The following is a 12,799-nucleotide window of genomic DNA, read 5'->3' on the forward strand; positions in this document are numbered from 1 at the left end:
AGATTTTGCAATATAGGATAGATTTCAACAATTGAGCTATTCTTCATCAAATATGAATCAAACTTGATACTAACTTGTTTGAATACTTCCATAAGACATATATCCATTCAAACCTCTTACTAAATGTCATCTCATGAATTTATCCAACACAATCAACTCATATGCACCCAAATGAAATGATCAACAAGAGATATACCTTGGTTAGCTCATGATCATCCAACTAGCAAGCTTTAACTTAATTATTTGCAAGTCATCAAATATATCCAATGAATCACCAACAACTTGAATTATAGCACTTGTATGTTGATAGCACTTGGACTTCACTCAATTTGTCATGGCATTGGGATTTGGATGTGGACTAAGCTTCATATTTTGATTCAACATATGATGATCACTATGAAGACAATTGAATCAAGCCTCTAATGCCAATGGTACCTACATACATTCATCCACTTTTTGATTATACCCAAACAAGTTTGGGTCCTCTCAAGTTAGGAGCAACATACTTAGGCATAGCCTTAGTATGAGTAGCGGGATGTTTTACAATGGCAATCATAGAGGTACCATTTTCATCCTTTCTAAGCATATCATGATCATTAATTGAAATAGGCTTAGAAATTTTACCTAGGGGACATGAATGTGCCATATGTCCCCTTTCCTGGCATGAGTAGCACTTCCTCTTTGATTGAGCCTTTTCTTTCTTGCTCATGTTGTGCTTCTCATTGCCTTGCCTCTCATGGATTGCTTGATCCTTCTTGTCAAGCTTGGTAGGACACTTAGAGGCAAAGTGTCCCATATTTCCACACTTGAAGCACTTGATGTGAGCATAGACTTTGTTCTCATTGTCATTCTTGCTCATCATCTTGGCATCTTGAATTTGCATTAGATGCTTTGCCTTTCCACCCCTTCTTGTTTTTTTCTTCTTGATCATCAAATCATCACCATCTTCATGGTTGATCTTGATTTGCTCTTGGGGTGTCTTTTCTTGCTCAACTTGTGGCTTTGGTTGAGGCTTCAGTTGTTGCTTCACCAATTCCTTGGTTGGGCACATCGAGGTAAGATGACCCCAAGTGCCGCACTTGAAGCACTTGACATGCTTTAGCCTCTCTTCTTCTTTTAGCTTCTTGAGCTTCTCGATGTTAGGGCAACCATTTGCAAAGTGTCCCACTTCATGACACCGGAAGCACATGGTATGAGAGAGCTTTCTTTGTTGTAGCTTCTTCATCTTTCTTTCTCTCTTCATTTCGCCCTTTGTCATCTTCTTCTTGAAGCCAAGGCCACACTTGTCACCATAGTTTCTTTGAATCTTTAACATATGCTCAAAGGTGACTTGAGAGTTGTAACACCTCTCTAACTTGTTGCTCAATTTCTTCACTTCATTTTTGAGCTCAGTGTTCTCCTTCAAAAGGTTAGTCTCACAATACATAGAAGTGGAACAAGCATCTATATGTGAAGAGCATGGCATATCTAATAAATCATCACAAGAGGTGGATACATGCTTCTTGACTACATCACAAGGGTTAGCAACAACATGTGATTGATCATTTGACCCATGTGATGAGCTCTCATTATTTTTAAGTTTCTTTGTAAATATTTTAATGAGAGAAGCTTGTTTTTCTAATAATTCATCATGAGATGCAAGTAGTGTCTTATGATTCAATTTAAGCTCATCAAGTGAAGATTTATAAGTATTAAGTAATTTCTTATGTTCTTCACAAGAGTTCTTTAGAAATGAGTTTTCATTTTCTAATTTCATTGTTTTAGCTTTCTCATTTTCTAAAGACATGGTCATGCTAGCAAGTCTACTAACAAGCTCATCATATGAATCAACATGATCAACCACATCATCATTTGATACCTTAGTGTCACCTTGTGACATGAAGCAATGTGGTGATGTAGATGGAGAGCTTGTAGTAGCATTATCATCATGGCTCAAGCATGAACCATCAACACCATCAAGTGTGCATGGGGTAGCATCATCACTTGCAACACTTGTAGCATCATCATCAACCTTGTCAAGTGAACTTGTAGTGGATTGATCATCATCATCCTCACTTGACAATGAGGTGGAGCAATCTTCCACAATCACCAAATTGTGGTTATGCTCAACACACTCATGCACCTCCTTCTTAGGCTCATCCTCCTTCTTGAATTTGTCATCATCCCATGTGGAGGAATCACCGAAGGTGTCCTTGATGGAGTCCCATATCTCATGAGCGGTCCCCTTGTAGTTTACTTGCTTCATCAAATCAAAATGTAAAGCATCCAATAGAAAACAACAAGCATTTGCATCAAATTCATAGAGGACTCTTTGAGCTTTGGTTAGAGTTCTATGATCTAAGACATGGGAGAGACCACTAGTGACAACCCACCAAAATTTAGGTCCCTTTGCACGAAAATGATCAAGCATATGATTTTTCCAAAGTGCAAAGTTAGTGCCATTAAAAATGTGATTCTCACAACCATCTAGCCCATTAGACGCCATCCTCTCGGGTCGGTGAAGACCACAAATGAGAGACTGGGCTCCAATACCACTTGAAGGGTCGAGATGGCGATTAGAGGGGGGTGAATAGTCTTTTCTAAAACTTAATTGCGTCGGCTAACCGATACAAATGCGGAATTAAAACTATCGGTCTAGCCAAGACTATACCCCACTATATATGTTCACTAGCACCTTGCAAAGATAACAATTATGCAACAAAGGTGCCGGGCTAGCTAGAGCTCTCCTAAACAATTCTAGGAGCAAGGTTACACAAACCTAGGCCACTAGTACTTTAAGCGACAAGGGAGCTCCTACACATGCTAGTAAGTAAAAGCACAAAGCTAACGATGCTCACTAGCAATGCTCAATAACAAGGCAACCAATGCCTAATTAGAGAGCGCAAATACTTAGCTACATAAACTAAGCAATGTGACTAACAAGGTTACTGAAACCAAATTAGCCACGCAAGGGAGCTACTTCTATGCTACACAAGCAAGAAGGTAATTAGCAAGCTACACAAGCTATCTAATTACAAGAGCAACTACACAAGCTTAATATGTATAAAAGTAATTGCAAGCTTGTGTAACGGGGATGCAAACCAATGGGAAGAATAAGGTTGACACGATGATTTTTCTCCTAAGGTTCACGTGTTTGCCAACACGCTAGTCCCCATTGTGTCGACCACTCACTTAGTGGTTCGGTGGCTAATTAGCATCATCCGCTAAGCCCGCACGTCGGGCGCCGCAAGAACCTACCCCTTGAGTGAGGGTATCTCAATGACACGCTTTACTAGAGTAGCTCTTCACGGCTCCCACGGGGCGAGCACAATGCCCCTCACAAGCACTTCTCCGGAGCACCGCACAAGCTTCTTGCGCGCTTCGACGGAGACCACCACCAAGCCATCTAGGAGGTGCAACCTCCAAGAGTAACAAGCACCACCGGTTTGCAATTCGATCACCTAGTGCCACTCGATGCAACCTCATGATGCAATCGCACTGGAATCGCTCACTCACATAATCGAATGATCACTATCAAGTATATGTGTGATGGAGGGCTCCCAAACACTCACAAGCATAGACACTAAGTCCCTTGAGGTGCTCAGCACCAGCCATGGCCGAAGGCCACTTCTATTTATAGTCCTAAGGGCTAAACTAGCCATTACCCCTTCACTGGGCAACGGTCGGGCCGACCGAACGCTCCGGTCGTGTTGACCGGATGCTGGACCTTAGCGTCTGGTCTCTCACAGACGACCACATGTCCCGGTTCCAATGGTCACTTGACTTGACCGGACGCAGCAACTTCAACTGACCGGACGCTGAACCCCCAGCGTCCGGTCATTTCTAGTAAGCTCCCGAGCATGACCGGACGCGTCCAGTCAAACACGATTGGACACAGCCAGTGTCTGGTCACACTCTAGCTACTGCGTCACCGTACGTCAGCCTGACCGGACGTAGCCTTCCAGCATCCGGTGCATTCAGATCCAGCGTCCGATCAGTTGACCGACGTCGACATCTTCACGATCAACTCGCTTTCACTTCTAACTTCTTCACCCTTGCACCAATGTGCTAACCACCAGAATTTGCATCCGGCGCAATAGAAAATAGGCATTCCATTTTCCCGAAAGCGCCATGTGTATGTGTGTTAGCATTTTCACAATCATTTCCCAAAGGATGTTAGCCACTCAACTTGCCACGCCACTCGATCCTAGTGACAATGCAAAGTTAGATCACTCGAGTGGCACTAGATGACCGATATGCAAACAAGTTTGCCCCTCTTGATAGTACGGCCATCTATCCTAAACCCGGTCATAAACTTCTCTACACACCTATGACCGGTGAAATGAAATGCCCTAGGTTATACCTTTGCCTTGCATATTCCATTCCATCTCCTTCAATGTTGATGCAACACATGCACCAACACGATCAACAATGATATGATCCACTTCATATCATCACATGATCATATTGGTTCATCGATCTTGACTCTACTTGCTCTTCACCGTTGCCATCGTCCATTGGCGTCAAGTCTTGCTCAAGCTTCACCGCCACGCGGTCCATCACTCCAAAGCCTTCGACTTGCCCTTCACGCTTGCAACCGGTCCATCAAGCCAAGTCTTGTCTTAATCTTCTCCACCTTGATCACACGACTCAATGTCATGTCTCATGTGCAATAAGCTCCTTCATCATCACAAGGGGTTAATTGGGCTAACCGTAGAATTTAATTATTGCAAAGAAATTTAAAATTTGTCCAATTCACCCCCCTCTTGGGCATCTTGATCCTTTCAATTGGTATCGGAGTCTCGTGCTCACGTATTTAGGCTTAACCGCCTAGTGAAAGATGTCTCACGGGGATAGACCTCCTCCTATCTTTGAGGGGGATGATTTTCCATATTAGAAATTCATATGGAGGCATATCTAGAAGCTTTAGATGTTGGAATACTTAGAGCCACCTCACAAGGTTTCTCAAAACCTCGGGATGCCGCACACCCATAAGGCGATGAGTTGAATTATGAAAAATGGAATGCAAAGGCTAGAAACACTATATTTAGAGGCCTTTATAAAGATGTGTTCAACCGGGTGAGGAACCACAAAGACGTCCATACACTATGGTCGGACGTTTGTGCGCTCTAGGAGGGAATAAAGAGTGAGCGTGAGGAACGCTATCATCTTGTCATGAAAAAGCTTAACTCTTTTGAAATGCTTCCTAAAGAATGTGCTAATGAAATGTATTCACATTTGAATGTTCTTGTAGAGGAAGTCAATGGGCTTGGACTAACTCAAATACACTATATTCCGATATTGTAAGAAAGATCTTAAGTGTCCTCCCTATTGACAAATATGGGCATATTATGACCGTGCTTCATCAAGGTGATCTTTCCACCGCTACACCGACACAAATCTTGGGAAAGATCAATGCTCATGAGATATACATGCATATCACACCTCAAGATGGCTCATCCTCTAACAAGAAGAAAGAAAAGGACTTAGCATTCAAAGCTAGTCAAGAGAAGGGCAAAGCAAGGCTTGAGTATGAGAGCTCAAGTGATGATGAAGTTGATGATGCAAGCCTTGCTCTCATGGTGAGAAAAACCTCCAAGATGCTAAAGAAGCTCAACAAGAGTGGCATCAAGTTTAATGGCAAGAAGAAGAAGTTCTTCACTAGCTCTAGAAGGAAGCCAATTTCCAAGATAGATTGCTACAATTGTGGAGAACTTGGTCATCTGGCTCACTAATGTACAAAGCCCAAGAAAGAAAAGTTTAAGAACAAGAATAAGGGTAAGAAAGATGACTCAAGTGATGAAGATGAGAAGAAGAAAGACAAGCCATACAAGAAGAGAGATGGCAAAAAGAAGGACTTCCACAAGAAGAAGAGTGGAAAAGGCATACATCGTCGGTGATTGGCTCATGGACATTGATTCATCTAGTGGCTCATCCGATGATGATAGTGACAACGAGAAGGTGCCCACCATTATTATTAACTCTTCATCATCTTCACCGCCACCATCACCATCATCCTCTACACACTTATGCCTTATGCCCAAGGGTGAATGCAAGGTATCAAATGATGATGAGAGTAGTGGTGATAAACATGCTAGTAATGATGATAGCGATAGTGATGATGATGATTATGAATCACCTTCTTATGATGATCTTGTTAAATTACTAAATAAATACTCTGAGATTATTATAAAGACTAGAGCTAAGAATGACAAGCTAGAAGCTAAAAATAATTCACTTTTAGCAAAATGTGATATGGCGGAAAAGGCTAGTATTAAGCTTAGAGAAGCAAATGATGCTATATCATCCAAACTCAAGGAGCTCAAATCTTCTAAGAAAAAGCTTAAAGAAAAACATAATAAACTTGAGAGGACACATAATGAGCTCATCACTAGCCATAACAAGCTAAAAGAAGAATATACAACTCTTAAGATTAATCATGATAATCTTGTTATTGCTCAAGAATATTTATCCAATGAGCCACATGATGCTACTAACAATGTTGTTAAGATTGATATAGCTACATCATGTGATGATTTGATCATTGAGAGCATTAAGCAAAGTTCTAATAGCAAGGGCAAGCAAGTGGTTGAGGCCGATGATTATGATGAGTTTGTCAAGCTCAAGAATAACAATGAAAAGCTCAAGAAAGATCTTGAAGAACTCAAAACCAACAAGTCTATAGTACTAGAAACTCTTGTTCATGATGGTGGGTTGATGCTTGAAAATGAGAAGCTCAAAGAAGAAAACAAGAAGCTCAAGGAAGAGAAAAACAATGATGCTCTTAAGGAAGAGAACAAGAAGCTCAAGTTGGAGAAAGAACATCTCAAGATTAGATTAAGCAAGTTCACTAGAGGCAAGTATCTTCAAAGTGAGCTACTAATGAATACCGTCATAAAGATGGATAGAAGTGGCATTGGGTACATGGCAAACAAAGAGAAGGCTCAAGCTCAACAACAACAAAAGCCAAAGCCAAAGAAGTGTTTTGAGTGTGGACAAGAAGGCCACTTTGCTCATGAGTGCCAAACTCTACCACCACAACCCTTGCCCAAGCATGCTAGACATTTTGCCTTCAATACTCACTACATGCTTAGAAAGGATTCTAGTAGAAAGATAAAAGTCATGTTCTTAGGACCTCCCAACAAGAATAGGCCTAAGAAAATTTAGGTTGCTAAGTCACTTGTTGAGAAGGTGAAGAGCCCTCAACAAGTTTGGGTTCCTAAAGCTTGATCTCTTGTGTGTAGGTGAACTACAAGACCAGTGGAAGTCATTGGGTTATTGATAGTGGTTGCACATAACATATGACCGGTGATCCTCGTATGTTCACCTCACTAGATGAAAAAGTAGATGGACAAGAAAGAATCACATTTGGAGATAACTCAAAGGGCAAGGTCAAAGGATTGGGCAAAGTGGCAATATCAAATGATCATTCTATCTCAAATGTGTTATATGTTGCTTCATTGAGCTTCAACTTGCTATCCGTTAGACAATTGTGTGATCTTGGCTTTCAATGCTTGTTCACTAAGAAGGAAGTTGTTGTATCTAAAAAGGATGATGATCAAGTAATATTCAAAGGATTTAGATGCAACAACCTATATCTAGTAGACTTCACCTCTGAAGATATAAATTGAAAGACTTGCCTATTCACCAAAACAACACTTGGGTGGCTATGATATAGAAGACTTGCTCATGTTGGGATGAGCTCACTGAAGAAGCTAATGAAGAATGATTTGGTGAGAGGGTTGAAGGATGTGAAGTTTGAGAAGGATAAGCTTTATAGTGCATGTCAAGCCAGCAAGCAAGTTGCAAATACTCATCCAACCAAAGCTTTCATGTCAACCATAAGAGTGCTAGAACTCCTTCACATGGATTTATTTGGGCCAACAACATACAAGAGTTTGGGAGGAAATCTTTATTGTCTTGTGATTATTGATGACTATTCAAGATACACATGGGTATTCTTCCTTCATGACAAATCCAAAGTTGCATCTTGCTTCAAGAAGTTTGCCAAAAGAGCATAAAATGAATTTGAAGTGAAGCTCAAGAAGATAAGAAGTGACAATGGGAAGGAATTTAACAACACAAACATAGAAGCACATTGTGATAAAGTTGGGATCAAGCATGAGGTCTCCGCAACATATACTCCTCAACAAAATGGTGTAGTTGAGAGAAAAAACCGAACATTGATCATACTTGCTAGAACAATGCTAGATGAGTACAACACCCCCGAAGCTCTATGGGTGGAAGCTATTAACACCGCATGCTATGCATCCAACCGCCTATTTTTTTAAAAGTTTTTTGGCAAGACACCTTATGAGTTGCTCAATGGGAAGAAGCCGGACATCTCTTTCTTTAGGGTGTTTGGTTGCAAATGCTACATCTATAAGAAGCGGCAACACCTAGGGAAGTTTCAAAGACGTTGTGATATTGGTTTTCTTGTTGGTTACTCATCAAAGTCCAAAGCATAGAGTATTTAATCATGCCACTGGCTTGGTTGAAGAAACATATAATGTGGAATTTGATGAATCTAACGGCTCCCAAGAAACACATGAGAATCTTGATGATGTAGGTGATAAACCATTGAGGGAGGCTATGAAGAACATTCCGGTTGAAGACATCAAGCCTAAAGATGATGAAGATGATGTACAAGTGATTGATCCACCTTCTTCATCAAGTGTGCCACAAGATGATAATAAAGTTGGGAGAGTAGAAAATGAAGACACCCATGTCTCCCATGATCAAATGGTGGTACAAGCACAAGATGTTGATGCTCCACAATCTCCTCCTCAAGTGGTCAATAGAAGAAATACACCTCTACTACAAGATCATCCACAAGATCTTATCATAGGGAGTCCATCAAAGGGTGTAATGACTCGCTCACAAAAACTTGCTTCATTTATTGCTTATTACTCTTTTATCTCTTGCTATGAGCCTACCAAGGTAGAAGAAGCTCTTCAAGATCCTGATTAGATAAATGTCATGCATGAAGAGTTGAACAACTTTACCCGCAATGAAGTTTGGACTCTTAAAGAGTGGCCAAAAGGAGCAAGAGTCATTGGAACAAAGTGGATGTTCCGCAACAAGCAAGATGATCAAGGCATAGTTGTGAGGAACAAGGCAATACTAGTTACAAAGGGGTTCTCTCAAGTTGAAGGATTGGATTTTAGAGAGACCTTTGCACCAGTTGCAAGACTAGAAGCCATTCATATCCTCCTTGCATATGCATCACATCATGAAATGAAACTATATCAAATGTATGTGAAAAGTGCATTTTAAATGGTTTTATTAATGAACTAGTCTATGTTGATCAACCTCACAAGTTTGAAGACCCTAGATATCCTAATCATGTTTATAGGTTGTCCAAGGCATTATATGGGCTTAAGCAAGCCCTAAGAGCTTGGTATGAGCGCATTCGGGACTTCCTCATTAAGAAGGGCTTTACCATTAGGAAGGTCGACACCACACTATTCACCAAGAGGCTTGATGGACATATCTTCATTTGTCAAGTGTATGTTGATGATATCATCTTTGGATTATCAAATGAAGATTCTTGCAAAGAGTTTGGTGAATTGATGTCAAAGGAGTTCGAGATGTCAATGATTGGAGAGCTTACATTCTTTCTTGGTTTTCAAGTCAAACAAATAAGAGAAGGAATTTTCATCTCTCAAGAGAAATATACAAATGATCTTCTCAAAAGATTTAAGATGGATGAATGTAAGCCAATCAAGACACTAATGCCAACTAATGGACATCTCGACCTAGATGAGGGAGGTAACACGGTTGATCAAACTATCTACCGCTCTATGATTGGTAGCTTGTTATATTTAACCGCATATAGGCCTGACATCTTGTTTAGTGTGTGTATGTGTGAAAGATTTCAAGCTAATCCTAATGAAACTCATTTAATTGATGTAAAAAGAATCCATAGGTATCTTAAGCACACACCAAGCATTGGCCTTTGGTATCCCAAAGGAGCTATATTTGAGTTAGTTGGTGAAAGCTCTAGTTTGGTTTTGGTGAATTGATAAAACCCTAAGTGCTAACCTAGTTTATCAAGTGATTATGAGATATGTAGCACACTTTAAGTGGAGAAGCTAATGAAGATCATAGCATGACAATGGTGATGGCATGGCGATGATCAAGGGCTTAAACTTGAAAAGAAGAAAGAGAAAAACAAAAAGCTCAAGGCAAAGGTATAATTTGTAGGAGCTATTTTGTTTTAGTGATCAAGACACTTAGAGAGTGCGATCACATTTAGGTTTGATAGCCGTACTATTAAGAGGGGTGAAACTCGTATCGGAATGCGGTTATCAAAGTGCCACTAGATGCTTTAACTCATTGCATATGCATTTAGGATGTAGTGGAGTGCTAACACCTTTGAAAATGTTTATGAAAATATGCTAACACATGTGCACAAGGTGATACACTTGGTAGTTAGCACATTTGAGCAAGGGTGAAGAAGACAGAGGAGATGCCAGCGTGGATCAAGTGATCGGACACTGAATTTGAATGAACCGGACGATGACTGCCTGCGTCCGGTCACGCTGACCTAGCGGTACAGTAGCTAGGGTACTCCACCGGACGCTGGGCTATGTCCGGTCGAGGTGGACCGGACGCGTCCGGTCGAGGAAAAATAGATTTGGACCCTTACTGTACTCAACTGGACGCTGAGGCTCCAGGGTCTGGTCAGTTTTGCCAGAGCGTCCGATCAGCACTTAGCCATTGTGATCTGACGATTCAGTTTTAACTCAGAATGACACGTGGCAAAAATTAGTGGACCGGACGCTGGGTCCAGGGTCCGGTCAGTATGGTCGGAGCGTTCGGTCAGAGCGTAGTGTGTCTAGTGAAGGGGTACAACAACTCTATTTATGGAGGCTTCTATTTAAGCCCCATGGTCGGCTATGGCTCACATCTTTGGCCATTTTCATTGACATAGCAACCTTGTGAGCTTAGTCAAAGTCCTCTCACTTATCTCCATCATTGATTCATCATCATAGTGAGATTGGGAGTGATCCAAGTGCATTGCTTGAGTGATTGCATCTAGAGGCACTTGGTGTTCGTGTTTCGCTGTGGATTTTACTTGTTACTCTTGGTGGTTGCTGCCACCTAGACAGCTTGGAGCAACGAGGATCATTGAGCGAAGGGTGGTGATTGTCTCTGGCTCTGATCGTGGTGATTATGAGGGGTTCTTGACCTTTCCCCGGCAGAGCGCCAAAAGGTACTCTAGTGGATTGCTCATGGCTTATGTGATCCTCATCTTGTGTTGGTTGTGTGGCACCCTATTGAGGGTTTGGCGTGTGATGCCAATTAGCGCGTGAACCTCTAAGTGAGTGAATCACCACAACGAGGACTAGCTTGTCGGCAAGCAAGTGAACCTCGGTAAAAAAAATCATTGTATTCATCCTTTGATTCTGAGGTGATTGGTCTTCATTGTTATCCACACTTGTGATTGATTGGTTCATACATCTACACGGTGGTATAATCTTCTTGCCTACTCCTTACATTACCGCAAACTAGTTGTCAAGCTCTTTAGTGTAACTAGTTGTGAGAGCTTGTTAGTTTAGTTAGTGTGGCTCTTTAGTTAGCATTTGAGAGCACACTAACTTAGTATAGTGATATAGCTATTGTGTGGATATACTCCATCTAAACTAGAATTGTGGTAGGTGGCTTGCATTTTGGTAGGCTAGCGCAAAACTCGCTTCGCCTCATAATTGTCTAATCCTTTTGTTAAGTGTTGTTGTAGAAATTTTATTAGGCTATTCACCCCCCCTCTAGCCATTAGGCCTTTTAAGTGATATCAGAGCCGAGGTCACCATGATTTGAGGCTTAACAACCTTCGGTGTAAAAATGGCTCAAATCAACAATACCAAGAAGCCACCCCAATTTTATGCCTCCAACTATCCCTATTGGAAGGCCAAGATGACAACTTATATCAAGTCAATCAATAGGAAAGTTTGGAAGGCGGTGGAAACAAAAATTGAGATTGAAGATCCGAAGAATCCCACCGCCGCTGAAGTACTTCTCTAAAACAATGACATTGCTCTAAGTGCTATTCATGATGCAATTGATGAAAGAACATTTGAGCAAGTCAAAAATATTGAGATGGCACATGAGGCATGGAAGAAGTTGGAAGAGTCATTTGAGGGCACTCAAGCCATGAAGGGTGCAAAGGCTTACATTCTCAAAGAAAAATTTGCAAGCTTCAAGATGAAGGATGATGAGAGTGTGCTAGAGATGTTCCATAGGCTTTAAGTGCTTATCAATGATCTCAAAGCACTTGGAGAAGAAGTGAAGGACAAGGACTTCTCCTATAAGTTCTTGAGATGCTTACCTTCAAGATTTGGTACATTGGTCACTATTCTAGTGAGAAGTGGTTTGGATACCATAACACCAAACCAAGTGTTGGGAGACATAATGATCGATGATACATATAGAGATGATGATGAGAAGGAGGAAAAGAAGGAGAAGAAAGATGAAAAGAAGGATGAGAAGAAGAAGAGCGTGGCTTTCAAAGCCACATCATCCAAGGGCAAAGCAAAGCAAGAAACATCAAGTGAAGAAGATGAATCTTGGGATGATGATGATGATAAGAAGATGGCTCTCTTTGTTAAGAGATTTGGCAAGTTCATGGTGAAGAAGGGCTACCATGTTAGAAGAAAGAAGTCTTCATCCAAGAACAAAGAAGAGTCAAGAAGGTGCTTCAAGTGTGGAAGCAAAGATCATCTTATTGCTCAATGCCCATACAATAGTGACAATGATGATGATAATAAGAAGAACAAGAAGAAGGATAAGAAGGAAAAGAAAGAGAAGAAGGGCAAGA

The sequence above is a fragment of the Miscanthus floridulus genome, chromosome 18 (genome assembly GCF_019320115.1).
Source record: "Miscanthus floridulus cultivar M001 chromosome 18, ASM1932011v1, whole genome shotgun sequence".
Taxonomy (NCBI): Eukaryota; Viridiplantae; Streptophyta; class Magnoliopsida; order Poales; family Poaceae; genus Miscanthus; species Miscanthus floridulus.